Raw genomic sequence first — 24,450 nt, 5'->3', positions numbered from 1 at the left:
GAGGATATACTCCAGGAACCAACCTCAGAGAAAGAAGAAATGAATCTGAACGTACCTTGTAAACCATTGGCAAGAATTACCACTCGTCAAACTCTCAAGATAGAGAGACATATCAAGAAGAAAAATGTTCAAGAAGTGAAAGATCACATCGAGCATCAAGAAATGAATACGACCATATCTTGTAATGCATTGGTAGAAATTACCATTCCTCAAACTCTTAAGAAAGAATGACATATCAAGAAGAAAAAGGTTCAAGCAGTGAAAGATCACATCGAGCATCAACATAAAGTTCTCCAATTTTTAAAGGATAATGCCACTTTGGTGCAAAATCAAATGAAACAACAGGCAGTTCAACATCGCATTGAAAGAAGTTTTGATGTAGGTGATTGGGTATTTTTATGGCTACATCCATACAAACAAATGTCCCTCAAGCAATCTAATTATGAGAAGGAACTGTTGGAAATACTACATGCACTTAAGAAATGGTGACCTTACCTAATGGGAAGACACTTCAAGGTAAAAATGGATCATGATAGTCTTAAATACCTTTTAGAACAAAGATTATCTTCAGAAGAACAGGAAAAATGGGTCAAAAATATGTTGAGTCATGACTTTGAAATAATCTACAAAAAAAAGGAAGAAAAATGTTGTTGCAAATGCACTCTCAAGAAAAGATGAGGATGTGGAAGCATTTTTTTGTGCTATTTCTATTATACAACACGATTGGATAAACAAAGCAAGGGATGAATGGAAGAATGATGAAGAAGTGTAGCCACTCATTCAAAAGTTGCAAAAGATCCCAATTCAAATAATATTGCTAGAACTTGATGAGGAAGGAAAAATCATATTGGAACCTGAAGTAGTCAAAGAAACAAGAAATTGACAGCCACAAAATCAATCAATTTCAGAGTATCTCATCAAATGGAAGAACTTGCCTGTTGAAGATTCCACATGGGAGGAAGACAATTTTATACAAAAGCATCTTGAACTACTCAAGCTTGAGGAAAACAATTTTTGAAGGAGAGGGGCATGTTAGGTCCCTATACTACTAGCATAACCCCTTATTGTTATTAGTGCAACCCCCTTATTATATTGTTGTGCCCATGTAGTTCCCATATTGTTACTATTGTGCCACATAAAATCCCACTATTGTTATCGTTGTGCCCTTACATTATTATTGTTATGTCGGCTTTGATTATATTATGACCCTTTAGAATCCTATATATCGAAAGGAAGTATTGTCATTTGTATCATCCAAGAATTTTTCATTTGGGTACTGTAAAGGAAGTTGCCCCCTCAAAGAGGTTGAATTCTAAGGCGTTTATATTTCTTTTCTATCTTTTTGTGAGTTGGTTTCATAACAGAGTGATTGTATGTTCATGCTGCTGTTGTTGTGCATGTCAAAATGCAGTGCTACTGAGTGATGGATGTCCTCTTGGTGTATCACAGTTTCACCTCCGCATGGCAAGGTGTGTGGAGTCCTTGATGGTCATTGGGTTTGCTTGATTTTGCATGTGCGTGTTGCTCCTCACTTGTATTTTGGCATGCTTGACATGTTTGTCCATTCGCAAAAATATCTCCTCGCATGTTCGTTCGTCCGTCCATCCACGAACACATCCTTACATGTTCGTCCATTCGTGAAAACATCTTCGCATGGTTGTCTATTCGCGAACACATCTCCTCGCATGCATCATTTTTTTGTCCATTCGTTCATTCATGAACACATCTCCTTGCATGCACCGTCCCTTCGTTTGTTCACGAACATATCCTTTTGCATGTACTCTCCTTGTTCATCCCATCTAATGTTTGTTCATGTACCTATATATGCAGTCACTCATGATGAGATGACACAAAATCCATAAACCACCTAGTCTACCATGATGCATGGTCATTCGATTTTGGATGCAAGTGACCAGGATAGAGGAAAAGGTTGTGAAACTACACAAGGCAAGTTTCAAGATGGGATGCGAGCTCAAGGCATTGTTGGTGAATATTGCGCAGAGGTCACTGGGAGACTAAGATGGACAATCTGGATCAGTTGTGACTGTCCACGAGATCTGGCTCGGTTGGAGAGCATATCTGCGTAATTTCTAGAGGGAAGAAGTGTGGCAGCTGAGGGGCTTGGAAACAAAAACTGCACAATTCCTGGAGGGATCTGGTTGCGGGCTTCAGGAGGGCTGGCAACAAAAACTGTGCAATTTCCAGAGAGAGTTGGCAACAGCCTGCGGCATGGCTTGGCAGTAAAACTATGCAATTCCTGGGAGGTTGAGCTGTTGAACATCTCTGCACAATTTGTGAGCTGAGAGGGATGTTGGGTTGCTGAGCAGTTTTCTCATGAAATCTGCGTAGCTTTTTGGGTGAGCAGTCGACCGGCTGTCTGGAAAAACTATGCAATTTCTAGAGGAAGATAGGGCTGGACACTGGGTTTCTGTCTGACTTGTCTGCGTAATTTTATTAGTCAGTGGAATGGGCATGGTATATATCTTATGGGAAATTTTTGAGGGGAGTGAGTGTTGGGTCACTGTCCAGTCAAACTCTCTAGCTGACTAGCAGGAGGGTTGGTTGACCAACGTGTGGGTAGCACAGATTGAAATTGTTTGTTGGACACTTCTGTGTTGTTTTGGGTGACAGTCGGTCGAGTCGATTGCAGAGTGAAGGTCCAAATGTTAGAGGGTGATCCAGTCATCAGATCTGCAGCAAAATTACCAAGTGTGTGAGCGAGTTAATTTTTGCATACGAAACCTTATGAACACACGCTCAACATAACTTGTTGAAAAGACACCTCAAACCATAAAGACAAGATATTCTCAACATGATTAATCGACGGTGCGAGCGAAAAGTGCGACTCTTGTGATCGATTGTTGAACGACTGAGACAACGTTTGCGTGACAGTGCATACAACATTGTGTGCGAGTGTGATAAATGTTTACATGCCGAACAAAACTTAAACACAACCTTCAACATCATCAGAACGAGGTCGAAAGCGTGATATAGTGTTGAAGCCTCAAAAATCGTTGCCTCAACATGGGGGAAAACCACCTGGCCTGGACCTTAAAGCAACTCCTTTTCCATTTGGGGTAGTGCCTCCAACTGGGGATAATGGGACCAGTTTCCCAATCTTTTTAATACTTGTGGTAAATGGGGTGATGTGTGATGTGTTTAGAGTAACGTTTTAAGGTAACGATAATCTATTCTAAACTAATAAATCACAAATGCATTTAACTTCTAATTTCTAAAAGCTATCTAATCATAATATACCCAGGATAAACTTGATGTATGCTATTTACAATAATTTCTAAAAGCAATTGGTAATAAAGATCATTCAATTACAATTAGAAGTGAATCCGTTTTAACAATAAATGTTTCATATAAAAAGTTAGCTGAAACAATTGTGAGAAATATATCGCATAAAGAGTTATTCATATATTCAGCATAAAATAAAGATCATCATCATACAGAAGTGCAATAATGATAATCAAAATTCAGACTTTCATACATAAATAATTCGAGAAGAAAAGATTGCTTAATACATAAGTAAAAAGGATTATGAGATAAAAGTACCATTTATAATACGTTCTACTCATGTGTTTTAGCAATATTGATCTATCTTCAATCCATTCAACATCAACTAAGAGTATAAAAGTGCAATTTCAGTAGAAGATGCTAAGTTAGATAAAAAAAAATCTTGTTCCACATATTTCACCAGCACTTCCTCAAAGGGATAGAAGTGCATGTTTTGAAGAGAGTTTTTGATAAAATTTTGGATCCCTGTCTAAATGCATGAGAGGGGTTTAAATACTAAGACTATAAAACTAAAAATATGTTATTACAAAAATAGTTGAGGAGGTTTAAATGACCTGCCTCAATTTATGCAAGAATAAAATCAAAACTAAAGTAAACAGGGTGACTAGCTATGTTGCATTTGATCCTTCAGATGGCAAATATCCACCATAGGCTTCAGTAGCATAGGCCGACCAACTTCAGCTCTCAACTGTCCATCGAAAATGGCATCGGTCAGTGCTGGCACCATTTTCTTGGCAGAAGTGGTTAGGAATCATAGGGTCATCCATTGCCTATGAGGCTTGACCAAATGTTGCCAATATGCCTCCCAGTCTAGCTTGGTCGTTTGCCTTATTACTTCCTCTTTTTCCTCTGCTGCCCGTTTCCATTGTTGTTTGAGCTGTTTCGCATCTGGAAGGAACCCTGGAATGGATTCTGCTACTAGATTGGAACCATGCAAATTCTCATTGATATTTTCTATGACAATGTTTGTTGTTGTCGCTGCATCCGCTGTTGCCTCTTTTGCTTCTTTTAGCCGAGAATCCCAACTTGCAAACAAAATTTCCTTATGTTATTCTTCTAGCTTGGGCAGGTTGGCTTTTATCCCCTCCTCTGTATTTTTCTAGGTGATGTGATCAAAGACCTTTTCAAAGATCTCATCATATTCTAGTCGCATTTCTTTGACTTGACTTGTCAATTTATCACTTGTTTCGCAATGAGATTTCCAGTGTGAAATCTTCTGGCACAGTAATTCTTTCTGATGTGTCTACTGGGAATTAAGTCTGAGTGCTTCGGTAATAAACTGATCAATTTTTGGAACATCTTTACGAAGATCAGTTATTGCCTGCACCTATGCTTCCTTTTCAGCTAAGCTGATTTTGTGTTCTATTTGCATCTATTCAAATTCCTGTTGAAGCTTGGCCAATTATATCTTTGCCTTCTAGTCGAATTTGACTTGTTGTAATTATTTCTCAAGTGGCGTTATTTTATTTTACTTTTACCTAAGCAACATTTGGACTTCTGTTGCTTTGTCTATGGTCACTGTAGCATAAGCACCTACAAACTGCGAGAGTCTAGTTAAGTTGGCGGATGGATCAACAAGCGAGTCCTTCCATACAACATCCATTAATTCATTTTCAGGGGTAGTAGCAGCCATAGAGTCCAATTTTCTTTTATTTCTTTGCCTTTTCACCACAACCTTATGTTGTGGGCTATAGAATACATCCAGAGGGCGTATTTCTTGAATTCTCAGAATTATTTCGAAGGTGAGGGTAACAGGGATATGCTCTACTTCTGGTTCTTTTGCAGTTTCTTCGACTATAATTTCTGGAGCTTTTTCCCTTTGAGGAGTTTGCGACTCTGGCACCTATTCCTCTATATTAAGACTTTTATTAAAATTATCCCACTCTTCCTCAAAATAAATTATTGTGGATTTTATTGTTTGTGCAGAGGTAGTAGGGATTTCATCGTACTTGCTAGCTGAACCTTGTTCAACTATCTTCTGTGTAGATTGGGCCGTATCCTCTATGCTCCTGCTTTTTCTATTCTATGATGAATGTCAGGATTCCTCGATATATTTTTCTTTAGACTCTGCTCTAGAATCAGAATTGGAGTTTTCGTTGGAGTCACCTTCTATAGTCACACTGGGAGTAGGCTCCCTTATTGGTTCAATTAACAATTGGTCCAATGGGACCATTGCAAGCCTTCTTTCTCTGTAACTGTAAAATTTTTCTAGATGTTCTAGGTCAAAAAGTAGTTGTGCCATATGCTTCACCTCTGCAAAGGTGTTTTTTTGAAAAAAGATACCATCAAAAACATCCTTCTCATTGGTGAATACTTTTATTTTCACCAAATTGGTGAAATTATTGACAGTGCCAAACGGGTCATACTGTCGTCCAGAGAATTTGGGTAATTGCAGAGATAGCATGTTCTCCGATTCTTCAATTTCATGTCCTAGGTTGTGTAGTGCAAATGATCTGCATTGTACAGGGAATGCAGGCCAAATGGCCTTCTTTGACTCTTTCAATGTATGGCTCATTCCTCCCTCACTAGCTGTCTGGTAGGCTATCTCCCTAGCCATTAATTTATTTGGGACATAGTTTGGGAGGATGTGGGGGGAGGTGATGCTGGAAAAAACTCTGATATATGTAAATGTTTCCTCCCCAAACCATCTGGCCACTGGGAGGATGTCAACTTTAGCTTCTTGGGAAAACCTAGGGGGGTCTCGATTAGTAAGCTGCTTGTAAATAGGGAGCATAAATCCATGGAAAATCTTAAAAAAATGTGGTTTAAAATTGGATTCCCACATGACCTTGTGGTACATGTGAATGGGGATGGGATTTCGAACAGTCCATTTCCATCCCATGATGGGGAACATTGAACTAAAACAAATAGTGTCCATGACATAGGCACTCATAAAAAATGGAGGGTAATCCCTCGAAGCAATACTTCTTCTCCTTCTATACTCGATAAGTATTTCATCTAAATTTTCTAACAACATTTGGGCCTAATTCATAATATTTGTGTTAACGACTACGTCTATTAACGACAACCACTCCGGGGAGAACTTGGTACTATCAGGTCTGCCAAACAGTCTACACAACATAGCCACAGCAAAACTATAAGGGGGACAAATAGATGCAGTAGTGTACATACCATTTTTGTCTTTCTTGATTTTCTCTTCATTATTCGACCAGGCACGGGTGCAATCCGTTGGGTCGTTGTTCTCTTTAGCAAAATTTTCTACGAATTGTCTATTGTAGATGACCTGTGGCTCTGGTAGGTGGTACATAAGCTGTAAATTGTTCAGGGTAAAAGATCCGATGACCCCTTGGTTTCTCATATTGAATTCCCTGTTTGAGATTTCTGCTTCATCGATAACCCATTTTACCATGTCGGTATAAGGGATTATCTTTGGCCGAGCGGCTATGCGATGCAAAAACGAGCAAGTCGTCTCTAACATGGAAGCGTCTGAGGAATATTGTCCACCAACTGTAAAATTTGTTTCCATAATCCTCAGTTATTTCTCATCCAGTATGTTGTACATAGTCGCCCATGTAGAGGTTTCTCCCTCTCTGCTGCATGTGGTGTCTGTGAATAAGGGAGTCATCTCTATCTTTTCAGAGGCTACTATTGGGTTGTGTTATATTCTTTCCATGACTAGCCCACGTAGTTAACCGGGGGTTAGAGGGGGGGAGGTCACAGGGGTTTTGAGGTGTACCGATAACCCCACTTTATGGGGTCTGGGGCAACGCCCCTGAAAATTTTGGTTTTGTACCCTATGTTAGGTTGGGCGGACCCACATATGGTTTTGTGCATGATTTTCGCACATGTTTTTTGGACGCGATGGTTTTTGGTCCATGGTTTTGGATGCGATGGTTTTGGTCCATGGTATTGGATGCTTCGACATGTATACATATGTATTGTAACATTGAAAGGAACATAATCAAAAATCAAGCTGGTAGTCCCGGTTTTGGGATCCAGGGGAAAATCTCTGTGTATATGTGTTTTATGTGTTATGCTCTCGCATTGGTTATTTTCTATGTCTTAGAATTCGTATGTAGGTAATTTCTGTACGGGGTTAAAACCTACATTTGGTATCAGAGCTGTTTTGGCTTCAATGAGATGCCTTTGTTGCTGAGGGGTTTCACTCAGACCTGTGGTAGACCCTGTTCAGTGGGAGATCTGCAAGATCGATTCTGGTGGTAAAAGAAGATGGCGAGTAGTGGAAAGATAGAGATCGAGAAATTTGATGGTTAGAGTTTTGAGTTGTGGAAACTCAAGATGGAGGATCTGTTGGTGGACAAAAATTAGTGGATCACGGTAGATCCAGGTACTAAACCAACGGGAGTGCCCAATGAAGAATGGAAGAAGTTGGATCGGAAGGAAAAAAGCACAATACGATTGTGTGTCTTAGGTTCAGTATTGCTGAATGTATCAGGGGAAGCTACGACAAAGGCTTTGTGGGACAAGTTAGGGACTTTGTACCAATCTAAGTCTCTGGTGAATAAACTGTTCTTGAATAAAAAGCTATATAACCTGAGGATGAAAGATGGAGACTCGGTGACAGAGCATCTGAGCGCATTTAATACTATGGTAAGTCAGTTAGCATCTGTTGATATTAAAATTTTAGATGAAGATAAGTGCATTAGTTTGTTGTGTTCTCTACCAGATTCGTGGGATAGTCTGGTTATTGTAATAGGTAGCAATGCAACTGCGTTGTAGTTTGATGAAATAGTCTCAGCCTTGCTGATAGAGGAGATGAGACAGAAAAATATGGAGAGCTAGAATGGTGATGCCTTGTCTGTATAAGGATGGTCCCAGAATAGAAACAAAAATAAGTCTTCGAGTGGGAGATCTAAATCTAGAGGGAGATCTAAATATCCAGGAAAACATATAAAGGTGGTGTGCTGGAAATGCGGAAAGGAAGGGCACTTCAAAAGGGAATATAAATCTAAAGCTCCTGATAAAGGAAAGAGATATAATGATTCTCCTTCTACAGAGGCGAAAACCACCTTAGATGAAAGTGGGGATGTGTACTTGGCTTCTTCAAGTACACATGTAGATCATGAGGCATGGTTGATTGAATTAGGGGCATCCTTTCACTTCACTCCCCATAGAGAGTGGTTTTGCGAGTATCAGAAATATGATGGTGGTGATGTCTTCTTGGGGGATGATAGGAAGGCTAAAATCATTGGTCGTGGAAAAGTAAAGTTGAAGCTGCAAGGTGGAAGGGTTAGAGCACTTCCGGGTGTTCTGCATATTCCTGCATTAGCCAGAAATCTGATTTCTGTAAGCAAGTTGGATGATGCAGGTTTAAAAATAGTGTTCGAGAAGGATACCTGCAAAATGGTTTGGGGAGCACTGGTATTGAAGTGGGGAGTTCGGATTGGAACTTTGTACAAGCTGCAAGGTAGCACTGTTATTGATGGGTGCAACAGTTCTGTGGTTCCTGAAAGTGGAGCAGAAAATATAGTGGTCTCTGGAGAGAATACTATGTTGTGGCATCAAAGGCTTTGACATATTGGAGAGAAGGGCCTTTGAATACTTCATGGTAAAGGTATGGTAGAAGGTATGAATAATAGCTCTCTAGATTTTTATTTCTATGAAAATTGTGTATATGGGAAGCAGAATCAGGTGAGTTTCCCCTCTGGTGCTAAGAGGGCAAAACAAATATTAGAGCTTGTGCATAGTGATGTGTTTGGACTTGTGAAGGTTCCATCACTGGGTAAGTATGTGTACTATGTATCATTTATAGATGACTTCTCCAGGAATACATGGATATATTTCCTTAAGAAGAAATCTGAAATCTTTAATAGGTTTAAAGAATTTAAGGCTCTCATGGAAAATCAGACAGAGAAGAAGATAAAGGTGCTGAGGACAGATAATGGTGGGGAGTTTTGCAGCAAGGAATTTGAAGAATTCTGTAAGAAGTGTGGTATAGCATGACAGAAGAATACTCCATATACACCTCAGCAAAATGGAGTTTCAGAAAGAATGAACAAGTCATTGATGGAAAGGGCAAGAAGCATGCTTAGTGGTGTCAGCTTAGCACAGGAATTCTAGGCAGAGGCGGTGGATACTGCATGTTACCTAGTCAATAGGTCACCTTCATCAGCGTTGGAGGATAGGACTCCACAAGAGGTATGGACTGGTAAGAAACCCTCTCTTTCACATCTGAGGGTATTTGTATGTGTTGCATATGTACATGTTCCAAAGGAGAAACGAACCAAGTTGGATAGTAAATATGAAAAGTGCATCTTTATTAGGTATAAGGATGGTTTAAAGGGTTATAAGCTTTGGAACCCAGTAACAAGGAAGGTTGTGTAAAACTGAGATATGGTGTTCAAAGAGGTGAAAGATGTTATTAAACATGAAGTTCAACCAAAGGAACCTGAGACGATAGAGTTTGAGCTAAAGGAGGAAGAATCAAACTCTACAGAAGAGGAGAGATCAGAGGATGAAGAGCCATAAACTCCGGGTGTGAGAAGATCAGTTCAAGAAAGAAGGCAGCCAAAAAGGTATAGTCCATCTGCTTTCTGTTCAAATTTTGCTTTATCTATTACTGACGATGATCCCAGAACTGTGAAGGAAGCAGTAGATTTAGAGGATGGCAAACTCTGGAAAGAGGCCATGGTTGATGAAATGGAACCTTTGCACAAAAATGAGGCTTGGGATCTGATGGAGTTGCTGGTTGGAAGGAAACCCATTGGCAACAAATGGGTGTTCAAGAAGAAGACAAATGCAGAAGGGAAGGTGGAGTAATACAAAGCTCTGTTGGTAGCAAAAGGTTATTCCCAGGTGCCGGGAATTGATTTTGGTGATATTTTTTTTCCTGTTGCCAAGGTAACTTCTATTAGATTACTTTTATTTGTTGTTGCTTCTTTTAGTTTTGAGGTAGAACATATGGATGTGAAGACGTCATTTCTTCACGGGGATCTGGAAGAGGAAATCTACATGAAGCAACCTGAAGGCTTTGCGGTGAAGGGTGAGAAAGAACTGGTATGCAGGTTAAAAAAGTCTCGGTATGGGTTAAAACAGTCACCAAGGATGTGGTATCAGAAATTTGATACATTTATACGGGGACTTGGTTTCACCAGAAGCAAAGCAGATCACTGTGTGTATTTTAAATTAATTGGTGACCGTGTTATTTATTTGGTCTTGTATGTGGATGATATGTTGCTAGTTGGAAATGACAAAGAAATTATCCAGGATTTGAAGACCCAATTGTCCTCCAAATTCGACATGAAAGATCTTGGTGCTGCAAACTATATTTTGGGCATGGAAATTAAAAGAGATCGAGCAAAGAGGGAGCTCTGGTTAAACCAAAAGAAGTATGTTGATACAATACTGCAGAGGTTTAATATGCAGGATAGTAATCTGGTGAAGGTTCCTATTCCTGTAGGTGTGAGGTTATCTATTGAACAATGTCACAATACACAAGAAGAGGAAGAGGACATGTGCCGTGTTCCATATGCAAGTGCAGTCGGTACCCTGATGTATGCAATGGTCTGTACTAGACCAGACATTGCACATGCAGTGGGAGTATTGAGCAGGTTTATGTCAAAACCAGGGAAGGAGCACTAGACAATAGTGAAGCGGGTTTTCAGGTATTTGCGTGGCACTAGTGATTATGGTTTGTGTTGCCAAGGAAGACCAGGATTGGACAGAGTGTTGGATATTCATGGCTTTGTTGATGAAAATTGGCCTGGAGATCTGGATCAGAGAAGATCTACAAGTGGGTATGTGTTTAACCTATTTGGAGGTGAAGTTAGTTGGATGAGTAAGAAACAATCTGTAGTGGCACTATCAACTACAGAGGCAGAATACATGGTGGCCACTCATGCAATAAAGGAAGCAGTTTGGTTGCAAAGATTGTGTTCAAGTATGGGGTTAGTATAGGGAGCTATAAGGATAGACTGTGATAGCCAAAGTGCAATTTTCTTGGCAAGGAACACTACATATCATTCAAAGACAAAGCACATTGATGTTCAATATCACTTTGTGAGGGATATGATAGAAGACAAAAAGGTGTTGTTGGTAAAGGTGGACACTTTAAAGAATATTGTAGATGCATTGACAAAATCTGTGAGCTTTTAGAATCTCTCTTGGTGTAGAGAGACAATGGGCATTTCAGGGCTGGATAAATGACTAAGCTCTCTTGTGGTCCCCTGTGGAAAGAAAACAACAAGTGGGAGAATGTTGGGTTATGTTATATTCTTTCCACAATTATCCCACATAGTTAACCAGGGGTTAGAGGGGGGGAGGTCACAGGGGGTTTAAGGTGTACACGTAACCCCACTTTATGGGGTCTGGGGCAGTGCCCTGGAAAATTTTGGTTTTGGACCCTATGTTAGGTTGGGCAGACCCACCTATGGTTTTGTGCATGATTTTCGCACATGTTTTTTAGACACGATGGTTTTCAGTCCATGGTTTTGGACGCGATGGTTTCGGTCCATGGTATTGGATGCTTCGGTATGTATAAATATGTTTTGTAACATTGAAAGGAACATAATGAAAAATCAAACTGGTAGTCCCGGTTTTGGGATCCAGGGGAAATCTCTATGTATATGTGTTTTATGTGTTATGCTCTCGCATTATTTATTTTTTTTGTTTTAGAATTCATATGCAGGTAATTTCTGTACAGGGTTAAAACCTGCAGCTAAAACCTTGCATTTCTTCCCCATTGTTCTCAACGCTCTACTCTGTGGGTTTTTACTGAAATGAAGAACAAAATCTATTGGACACTCAAAGATGAATGTGAAAATGAAATAATGCAAATAGCTTGTAAAGGTGGTAAAGAAGCATTATTTGACTGCATGTAACAAGATATCATATCAAGCTAAATGGATTTTCACACATAAATGCAGTTATTTCCCACTAATGCCCACTAATGATTCCTTATCCCTTAGCTTTATTTCTCATAAATGTTTGGGTCGAAAAACGGGATGAAAGCTTCTAGGGTGGCGAGCCATTATACTGTGACGATAGCGATTGTGTGATTTGCGAAGCAATATCACAAATCGCAATATTGCAAGATATGCCTTTTAGCATTCTTACCTCCTGTTGTGTGTTTGCAAAATGTGAGATGTGAGTTGTCCATTAGCTATTTTACATATGGTTAATTTCTAGGTTCATCCTATGCAATAAACTTGATGGACTCGAAATATTTGCTTTTAATACTCTAAGGTGTGGGTCTGGGTGCGAATCACATTTCGTAATATCAGCTTATGGTAAGTGTAATGTGTTTCCTTGAATACCCGAAATGCGATGTGATAAATGTCAAAGTGCCATCGTGGTTTCAGAACTCGTAAATATTGCTATATCGTATTTAAGAGAGAGCTCTTTTATGGGTCGTGATATGCGATGTGAGACTTAAGCCTAAAAAGCTTAAGGACTTCCATTTTCGTTGGATTTTGTGATAATTTAGACCATGCAGCCCATATTTTAAATGCTTTGCTTGATTTTGGATGTTTTTTAGAAAGGTCCTTTAGTGGGTTTTAGACATGCTATATATGAAAAGGCAAGTATTTAGTAGTTGCCAAAAGGTTTCGATTGTTATTTTTTATTTATTCAAAAAGTAAAAGAAATGACTAAATGCTAAGTTTTGTTTTTTGAATGAAAATTTTTAAATGGTCCCCATTTAGTTAATGTAATGTTAACTACTATTATTAACAAATGGGGGGTTGTTGAATAACACAACAATTGGCGATTCACTTGGAAGAACCAGTTATCTCTGAGAGTTTTTTGAAATTTCTAAAACCTACAAAATAAAGATAGTTTTTAAAATAAAATAAATTATATGGAATATAAGGTAAGAATTATTTCTTTCATAATAAAACAATCATCTGCCTAACTACCATTCTTTTGACTATTCTTTTCTTATAAAAAATAACATTGTCTACATCAGCCTTTACTTGGTTTTTTAAAGATAAAAGCCATGAGTCTCTCCCCAGATTGGTTTTTTGGTTTACTCCGTTGTCGTAGGTAGAGCCTATGCTGTCGGAAGGTGTTCATAGCCTCGACAAGGTTACCTTTTGATTAGCAATGACCCAGTATTCCACTTAAATCAGAATGCAATTTTAAAGATAACCTCGTAAGTATACTTATTTCTCTTTTTATTTTATCAAGTAATTCATTTGTTGCTTCAACTTTTCATCTGTATTTTCTAAAGGAAAATGTCTTGGTTTGGTGACCAACATTGACAATTCCATTCACTTGATTTGTAACTTAATTGAACAAGCTGACTCGTGATGAGACCCCTTGTATTTTGATTATTATAATCATAAGCCATTGCCCTATTTTGATATGCAGTTTTGGTAGTGTCAGTTCAGTTATAATCTTATGATCATGGTAAGCTGGCTCTTGATGAGACCTCTTATCCTTTAAGTTTAGGTATATTTTATAATTACACTCTAAAAATGAAAAGTGACTAAGTGGGGAGGATCATTGGCCCCTTAAGAGCTTCTGGATGACAGTTGTAGAGTTTTTAGAGATGCCTTTCTTGAGAGAGACTTTGCTTTGTATAGATACATTTCTAGATTGATATAGAGGAGTAGTTTCTCTTTTAAAGTTAAGCTTCATCAAAATCAGATAACTAAGGAGGAAGACAGTCAATTTAAAAGCAATCAAACTTAACTATACATTTCATATGTGAATATTACTTTCATAAAAATCTTTACTTATATAAGTGAAAAGTCAAAATTGAAAAGAGATTATCCTTTGTAAAACCAAAAGTGAATGCTTTTGATTTGGTATTATTATTTCTAAAGGAATTTTTTTTAACTATGGGAAATAATATACAGTGAACAGAAGATATCATCTTCTATGGAAAGTATTTCTTTAGGACCTGCCCATTAAGAGGTAGTGATTCTCTCTTACCTGATAAATCTTGTAGCAAAAAAGTTGATGAGCCTAATTGTTCTAGAATCTGAAATGGGCTGAGCCACATTTGTTGGAACTTGGTATGCTTGTCTTTCTCTTCATGGGCTTTATCCCATTTTAATATTATGCCTTCGAGTTGGAAAGATTTTGAAGCTACAAAATTTGAATCAAAGGAGGCTTTGACTAATTTCTGATGATGTGCATGCATGGCCCTGGTTTTTTCCCTTTCCTCGTCAAGCTTAAAAACTTCTAATTGTCTAACCTACACAGAAGAGGAAGGGGTTTCTCCAATGAATTGAACTAAGGCTAAGGAGGGAATGGCTACATTTTTTGGTAATACTACTTCTTTCCCATAGACCAAATTAAAAGGAGAAGTGTCGATGGAGGTTTTTTGAGTTATTCGATCTGCCCATAGAGCAAAGACTAAAGACTTATGCCAGTTCTTTTGACCTTGGTCAACAGTATGTTTAATGATCCTGATGAGATTTTTGCTTGTGGATTCGGCTAGTCCATTTCCTTGCGGATAATAATTTTCTGAATACTTAAGCTTAAAACCTATTTTAAGAGCAAATTTTGTCATGGAATTGCCTGAAAAATAAGATGCATTATCAAACATTAAAGAAGATGGTAAGTGAAATATGGTGATGATAAATTGATCTATAAATTAAATAATGTTTTCTGAATTGGCTACCTTTAGTGGGATTACCTCTACCCATTTGGTGAAATAATCAGTGACTGTAAGAATGTATCTATGATGTTTAGACAAATGAGGAATGATCTCACCTATTACATCCAATCCCCATTGTTAAAATAGTTGGTTGATGTTGACGGGTTGTAATGGTAGTGCAGGTTTTCTTTGTCTTCCAGTAGCTGTTTGACAAACCTTAAATCTTCTTACATAACTATGTGCATCTTGAACAGAGTTGGCTAGTAATAGTAGGCATGCAGGATTTTATGTGCCATAGTGTCACCTCCAAAGTTACCACTAGCTGGTCCATCATGAAGTTCCTGCAACACCTTCTTTGCCTCATATTTTCAAGACATCTAAGTAAAACAGAATCATAATTTATTGTGAAAAGTACATCGTTTACAATCTGATATTGCGTTGCTTTTAATCTCAGGGCTCTTTTCTTTGTGTAATTCAATTGGGTTGGTGCATATCCATTTTTCAAGTAAAATATGATATCAGAATACCTTGATTCTATGTCATTAAGGCTTACCTCATAGATTTGTACATCATCACCTGAATGCCGCAACTTTGATAGATTTGAAGTGCTCACCAACATCCTGTAAAAACCTTGACCTTTTACAATTTTAGCTGGTTTAATTTCTATGTCACATTCTTGCAGGGTAGTGACCTAATTTGCTCTCTTTTCTCTTATGTCCCTTTGTATTAAAATATTTCTTACTACTAAGAAGGGTATTATGACTTTAGTGTGCATCTTGAGGAGAAATTATTTGAAAACATCAAAAGCCTGTTTTTCAAAATCTGAGTAATTTAATTCAGCTCCTTGCAAATTGGAGCTAAAGAAAGAGATTGGAGCTTTAGAATTATCTTGATTTGCTTGTGTTAATATGGCCGCATATTATTTCTCGGAAGCGAAAGTATATAAAATGAAATGATTGGAAAAATTTTGGGTTGTTAGAGATGGGGCATTAATAATTGCTTGTTTTATCAAGCCAGAAGCTTCATGTTCCGAATATCCCCATTTAAACAAAGAATTTTTCTTTATCATGGATTGAAGAGGTAAAAAAATTCTTGAGAAGTCAGGGACAAATCTTTTAACAAAATTTATTTGATCTAGGAAAGATTGCATTGATTTCTTGTTATGTGGTAAAGGTATTTTAGAAATTTCTCTAATTTTGTCAGGGTCAATATGAATTCCTACCTTGGAAACAATGAATCCAAGGAGCTTTCCTTCACTTAATGCGAAAAATACTTTTTGGGGTTTAGAGAAATTCCATACCTTTGGTAACGTTCAAATATTTGTTTCAAGTCTCTTCGCTGATTACTGTGCTTTTTGGAGTATACTGTTATATCATCTAAGTAGATCACTACTGATTTATTTACCAAATCTTTGAAGGCTATATACATATCTCTCTGGAAAGTAGCACCAACGTTGATCAATCCAAATGGCATATTTTGATAAGCATAAGTGCCCCATTTTGTCCTGAATGTAGTTTTCAATTGGTCATCTAGATGTACTAAAATTTGGTTATAACATGAGAATCCATCCAGGAAAGACATTAGTTCAGAGCCTGCTACTAATTGAAAAATATTCTCCATAGGAGGTAATGGGAAATTGTGCTTTTGGCAAGATTTATTGAGGTTGAGGAAATCTATATATATCCAAATATCACCGTTCCTTTTCCTAACTGGGACAAGATTGGAAACCCATCGGGAGTGTCTGACAGGAAAAATAATTTTGGCTTTCAGCAGTTTATTCAACTCAGATTTAATTTGAATTTCTAAATTAGGATGGATTTTCCTCAATTTTTGCTGGATAGGTCTTTCGTCAGATACCATAGGGATAGTGTGTTGGATAATAGAGGTTTCGTATGTCTTGATATCTTCATAGTTCCATGGAAATATACTCTTATATCTTTTCAAAAAACTTATAAAAGCTATTTTTTTTTCTGACGTTAGACCTAGACCTAAGTTAATGTTTAGAGGTTTTAAATCAATCCCAAGATTGACCAATTCAAATATCAGAGTTAAACTCTGAAGTTTTGAATTAGTAGATTGTTTAAATCTATCTTTGAGGTCACAAAAATCTTCCAACTTAACTACGGACTCTGGTATAGCATTAATGACCATTTCTTGTTTAATTTAGTTATCATGCTGGTCTTCATCAACTATCTAGTCGTCATATGAACCTTCTAAGGTCAGGAAGCTTATGATATCCAGATCATTAATAAAGACTTTCCAGTTGGTGATATTATCAAGGATGGAAGGCCTAATGATTAATTCAATGGAGAATCGATCTAGGCTATAATCTTATGGAGGGATAAGCTTGGAAGAGACATTAGCTAGAAGATCGACACTAGCATTCTGGAGTCTTGGAATAGGGGAAATATAAAACACAGTAAAGTGGAGATTCAGATCTTGAACTAATGACTGATAGTGTTTCAAGGGTCTTGATAAACAATGTATAGTATTTCTTACTTGTTTTATGACAATTTATGAATCCCTGAACACTTGGAGGTATTTTACGTTAAGTCTAATTGCCTTATACAGACCTTGAACTAGTGCCTCATATTTAGCAGTATTGTTGGTGCAATCAAATTCAAGTATGCATACTAGCATAGTTTTCTTCCCCTCTGGGCTAGCTAAGATGCAACCTTCTCCTACTCCATCATTGGATTTAGATCCATCAAAAAATAATTTCCAAAATAAATATTTAACTACAGGTTTATCTACAAAATTTACACATTTAGAAGTGTCCTTTTGGGAAAAAATTTCAATTTGAGAGACAACAGATTTTGCTAAGAAGGGTGAAGCATAAGCATTGAAATTCCCTAGAAATGATTCTATAGAATAATTTCCAATGATATCGTTGCTATACGCAATTGGTTCGTTTTCTCCTTCTAATTCTGTCACTGTGAAATTCTAATGTTTCTCGCTATCAACCCTTATTTTATTGGGTTTACCGTTATAGGGAAGCCATAGGTGAGACTAGTCAGTTGCAAAATAACCATGAAGTTTTTTTGACCTGTCTCTACTAAGGATTAAACCATAGAACTCAGGAATTTTAGCTACAAGTATGTCGATGACTTGCAAAACTTTTGGGTTTGATGGAAGTCTAATCGTTACTTGATTAAGTTCCCCGATGACTTCGACTTGAGAAAGATCTAACTAAACTATTTTTACAACAGATTTCTGAGGTTTAACATTCAACTTCTTACAAACTGTTCTGGGCAATATGTTAGATGAAGCTCCGAAATCAACCAGATAGTTGTGTAATTTTTTGTTAAAGACTTCGAAGGTAAGAAGAAAGGGTGGAGTGTGTGATTTTGATCTTCCTCCAATCAAAGCTATATCAGTTGGAACTATTTTATTAAAAGAAGTAACTTCTGCTGATGTTTCAATTTGCTAAGCTCATGAAATGTAATGTTTGCCCTAGTTTTCTTCATATCATCGATAATGTTATATTCCATTTCATCAAAAACTATCAAAGTTTTAGATGAAGGAGAAGGATCCAATTGAGTAGGTGTTCTCTGAGTGGATTTTGGTACAGATTTCTTACCTATTGCTTTATCCCTAGGGAGTGGCATTGAAGCCTTCTATTTCGGATTTTTTTGTGACATTTCAACAAGATTTTTACTTCGAGTAGCAACACGTAAGGCTTCTTGAGTTTCTTCATCGGGAAGTATAAAATACCACATCCCTTGTAACTCTGCTACTTCCTCCTCTTCTGTTTGTTCTTCACTAGGTGAAAGTTCGTCCTCATCTGACTCAACATTTGATATGGAATTTGGAGGCTTACGATCAGTAGGAGAATTCCTTTTAAATGGTCTGAAAGGTTTTTTAGAGGAAGTCTTTGCTACCTGTTTCTTAATATCAACCATTTCATTAGACATGGTTTTGAGGACTTTCTATAATCCTTCAAGATCAAAAGGATCTTTCAGTGGTTTCTTCTTAGAGTCATCTCTGAAGGTTACTTTCTTAGATTTCCATTCTTCTAATGTGTTTCTCTTTTCAATGACTAGGATGCATTTTTCTACAACTATTGCCTCTTTCATATTTTCTACCAAGGTTGGTTTGGCAGCTCTATCGACAAAGATAGTTGTGTTTGAGGGCAGAGCAGAGATGTACCACTCATTTTGGACCTCAGATGCCACTGGTATTTTATTGAATAGTTTATTGAAATGAGAGTTGAAGTCCTTGATAGGTTCTCTTGGCTCAGCTTTCAAATTGGAGAGATCATTAATTAAGGTAGCTATAGATCTATCATCTCCAAACTTTGTTAAAAATTTCTCTTGAAAAGCATCCCAACTGTTAATAGAACCTGATGGTAACGAAAAGTACCATGATCTTGCTTCTCCTTGCAAAGTATATGGGAATAGTCTTACAACTGCATCTTCCTCCTCTACTTGATTCAAGTTAATGGACAACATAAAATTATTTATATGTTCTTCAGCCAATAGGCCATTATCAGGATTGAATTTGGGCAGCCATTTTTCTGGATGTGCTAGTAATTGATGTAAAGGAGAAGCCATCCTAATAGCCCCTGGGTTTGTCCATGGCCTTGGAGGATTTTGTGGGGGATTCTATGCCATTGTTGGTATGTGGGTAGGGGAAGGTGTTGCGGTAGGGTTAGAAGGTGATTGGGTAGAGGAAGACATAGCTCCTGTACTTGTGTGAATCACGATCTGGAGTGGTGAGATGGATGCTTGATCTTGTGAGGGTATAGATTGGATGGATGAAGATGATGATAAAACCTTGCTGTGAGATTCAGATGGTGTCTTCTTAGATTTCTTCTAGATTGGAAGAGGAAATTTGAACAAAGGTATTCCAAAATTTTCACCCTGTGCTCTAGTTAATGGCCAAGATGGAGTGAACTGAGAAGTAACACTATCGTAAGATATTTCAAATCTTTCTTGTGATAGCAAAATCCCTTGTAATTTGTGAATCAAAGATTGAACTTCAGGGGCTTTGGTAAGAGAAGAAAGCTCTGGATCAATTGGGTTTTCAGCAATAGGTTGTATAATATCATGTGCAACTTCTCGCTTGGAGTCAGGGGATTTAGAAGATTTTCGAGAAGTTGGAGGAGAGGGTGAGGGACTTTTACTCTTAGAATGGCCTATTAATTTGGATTTACTTGCCATTCATAGTTCATGCTCTCCTTCTGGCACCAAAATGTTGAAGCCTCGGAAATCATTGCCTCAACATGGGGGAAAACCACCCGGTTTGAACCTTAAAGCAACTCCTTTTATGTTTGGGGTAGTGGCTTCGACTGGGGATAATGGGACCAGTTTCCCAATCTGTTTAATACTTGTGCTAAATGGGGTGATGTGTGATGTGTTTAGAGTAATGTTTTAAGCTAACAATAATCTATTCTAAACTAATCAATCACAAATGCATTTAACTTCTAATTTCTAAAAGCTATCTAATCATAATATACCTAGGATAACCTTGATGTATGCGATCTACTATAATTTCTAAAAGCAATTGGTAATAAAGACCCTTCAATTACAATTAGAAGTGAATCCATTTTAAAAATAATTGTTTCGTATAAAACGTTAGCCGAAACAATTGTGAGAAATATATCGCATAAAGAGTTATTCGTATATTCAGCATAAAATAAAGATCATAATCATACAGAAGTGCAATAACAATAATCAAAATTCAGACTTTCATACATAAATAATTCGAAAAGAAAATATTACTTAATACATAAGTAAAAAGGATTACGAGATAAAAGTACCATTTATAATACGTCCTACTGATGTGTTTCAACAATATTGATCTATCTTCAATCCATCCAACATCATCTAAGAGTACATAAGTGCAATTTTAGTAGAAGATGCTAAGTAAAATAAAAATAAATCCCATTCCATATATTTCACTAGAACATCCTCAAAGGGACAGAAGTGCATGTTTTGAAGAGAGTTTTTGATAAAATTCTGGACCTCTCTCTAAATGCATGAGAGGGGTTTAAATATTAAAACTATAAAACTAAAAATAGATAAAAAAATAGACAAGGAGGTTTAAACAACCTGCCTCAATTTATGCAAAAAAAAAATCAAAATTAAAGTAAATAGGGTGACTAACTATGTTGCATTCGATCCTTCAGATCGCAAATATCCACCATAGGCTTCAGCAGTGTAGTCCAGGCAACTTCAACTTTCAACTGTCCATCGAATATGACATCGGTCAGTGCTGGCGCCATTTTCTCAGCAGAAATGGTTAGGCATCACAGGGTCATCCATTTCCTGTGAGGCTTGACCAAATGTTGCCAATATGCCTCCTAGTCTAGCCTGGTCATTTGCCTTATTACTTTCGCTTTTTCCTCTGCTGACTGTTTCCAATTGTTGTTCGAGCTGTTTCGCATTTGGAAGGAATCCTGGAATGGACTCTGCTACTAGATTGGCACCATGAAAATTCTCATTGATATTTGCTATGATAATGTTTGTTGCTGCCACTACGTCTGTTGTTGCCTCTTTTGCTTCTTTTTGCCGAAAATCCGAGCTTGCAAACATAATTTCCTTATGTGATTCTTCTAGCTTGGGCAGGTTGGCTTTTCTCCCCCCTCTGTATGTTTCCAAGTAATGTGATCAGAGACCTTTTTAAGTATATCATCATATTCAAGTTGCATTTCTATGACTTGACTTGTTAGTTTATCACTTGTTTCGCAATAATATTTGCAGTGTGAAATCTTCTGGCATAGTAATTATTTTTGATGTGTCAACTGGGAATTAAGTTTGAGTGCTTCAGTAATAAACTAATCAATTTTTGGATCATCTTTATGAAGATTAGTTATTTCCTGCATCTGTGCTTCCTTCTCGGCTAAGCTAATTTGGTGTTCTATTTGCATATATTCAAATTCCTGTTGAAGCTTGGCCAACTGTATCCATGCCTGCTGGTTGGATTTGACTTGTTGTAATTGTTAAACAAGTGACATTATTTTATTTTCCTTTTCTTTAAGAAACATTTTTACTTCTGTTGCTTTGTCTATGGTCGTTGTAGCATAAGCACTTGCAAACTGTGAGAGTCTAGTTAAGTTGGTGGATGGATCGACAGGAGAGTCCTTCCATAGAACATCCATCAATTCATTTTCAGGGGTAGTAGCATCTATAGAGTCCAATTTTCTTTTCTTTCTTTGCATTTTCACCATGGCCTTATGCTGTGGGCTATAGAATACATCCAGAGGGGGTATTTCTTCAATTCTAAAAATCATTTTGGAGGTGGGGGTAACAGGGATATGCTCTACTTCTAGTTCTTTTGCAGTTTCTTCGACTGTAATTTCCAGAGATTTTTCCCTTTGAGGAGTTTGCGACTCTGGCACCTGTTCCTCTATATTAAGACTTTTATTACAATTATCCCTCTCTTCCTCAAAATAAATTACCGTGGGTTTTATTGTTTGTGCATAGGTAGTAGCGATTTCATCCTACTTGCTAGCTGAACCTTGTTCAACTATCTTCTGTGTAGATTGGGCCGTATCCTCTATGCTCCTGCTTTTGCCATTCTATGATGAATATCGTGATTCCCTGGTAGATTTTTCTTGAGACTTTGCTCCAGAATCAGATTTGGAGTTTTCTTTGGAGTCACCTTCTATAGTCACACTAGGAGTAGGCTCCCTTATTGGTTCAATTAACAATTAGTCCAATGGGACCATTACCAGCCTTCTTTCTTTGTATCTGTAAAACTTTTCCAGATCTTCTTGATTAAAAAGTAGTTGTGCCATATGCTTCACTTCTGCAAAGTTGTATTTCTGCCAAAAGATATCATTAAGATCATCCTCCTCATTGGTGAATACTTTTATTTTCACCAAAGTGGTGAAATTCTTGACAGTGCCAAACGGGTCATACTGTCGTCCAAGGAATTTGGGTAATTGCAAAGATAGCATGTTATTTTCTTCTTTGAATGCGTGTCCCAAGTCATGTAGTGCAAATGCTCTGCACTATACAGGGAATGCAGGCCAAATGGCCTTCTTTGACTCTTTCAATGTATGACTCATTCCTCCCTCACTAGCTGTTTGGTAGGCTATCTCCCTAGCCATCAATTTATCTAGAACATAGTATGGGAGGATGTGGTAGGAGGTGATGCTGCCAAAAACTTTGATATATGTAAATGTTTCCTCCCCAAACCATCTGGCCATTGGGAGGATGTCAACTTCAGCTTCTAGGGAAAACCTAGGCGGGTCTCGATTATACAGCCACTTGTAAATAGGGAGCATAACTCCATGGCAAATATTGAAAAAATGTGGTTTAAAATTGGATTCCCACATGACCTTGTGGTACACATGAATGGGGAGTGTATTTCGAATAGTCCATTTCCATCCCATGATGGGGAAATTTGAACTAAAACAAATAGCATCCATGACATTGGCACTCATAAAAAATGGAGGGTAAACCCTTGAAGCAATACTTCTTCTCCTTCTATACTCGATAATTATTTTTGCTAAATTGCCTAACAAGATTTGGGCCTAATTCATAATAGTTGTGTTAATGAATGCGTCTAATAACAACAACGACTCCGGGGAGAACTTGGTACTATTAGCTCTACCAAATAGTATACACAACATAGCCGCAACAAAACTATAAGGGGGACAAATAGATGCAGTAGTGTACATACCATTTTTGTCTTTCTTGATTTTCTCTTCATTATTCGACCAGGCACAGGTGAAATCCATTGGGTCATTGTTCTCTTTAGAAAACTTTTGTACGAATTACCTATTGTAGATGAGATGTGGCTCTTGTAGGTGGTACATAAGCTGTAAATTATCAAGGGTAAAAGATCTGATGACACCTTGGATTCTCGTCTTGAATTCGCTTTTTGAGATGTCTGCTTCATCGATAACTCATTTTACCATGTCCGTATAAGGGATTATCTTCGGTCGAGCGACTATGTGGTGAAAAAACGAGCAATCCATCTCTAACATGGAAGCATATGAGGAATCTCGTTTGTCAACTGTAACATTTGTTTCCATAATCATCGGTTGTTCCTCCTCTAGTTGTTGCACATAGTCTCCCATGTAGAGGTTCCTCCCTCTCTACTACATGTGGTGTCTGTGAACAAGGGAGTCATATTTGTATTTTCAAAGGCTACAGCCTTGGATTTCTTCCCCATTGTTCTCAACACTTTGCTCTATGGGTTTTTCCTGAAATGAAGAATAAAAGCTGCCGGACACTCAAAGATGAATGTGAAAATGAAATAATGCAGATAGATTGTAAAGGTGGTAAAAGAAGCATTATTTGAAGGCACGTAATAAGATATCATATCAATCTAAATGGATTTTCACACATAAATGCATTTATTTCCCACTAATGCCCACTAATGATTCGTTATCCCTTAGCTTTATTGCTCATAAATGTTTGCGTCGAAAAACGGGATGAAAGCTTCTAGGGTGGTGAGCCATTATACTGCGATGATAGCGATTGTGTGATTTGCGAAGCAATATCGCAGATCGCAATATCACAAGATGTGCCTTTTAGCATTCTTACCTCCTGTTGTGTGTCTGCAAGATGTGAGATGCGAGTCGTCCATTAGTTGTTTCACGTATGGTTAATTGCTAGGTTCATCCTATGCAATAGACTTGATGGACTCGAAATATTTGCTTTTAA

Source organism: Pinus tabuliformis, chromosome 5_2 (genome assembly GCF_031772625.1).
Source record: "Pinus tabuliformis cultivar Carrire ecotype Pingquan chromosome 5_2, CPIR1, whole genome shotgun sequence".
NCBI lineage: Eukaryota > Viridiplantae > Streptophyta > Pinopsida > Pinales > Pinaceae > Pinus > Pinus tabuliformis.
This window is presented reverse-complemented; position numbering follows the sequence as displayed.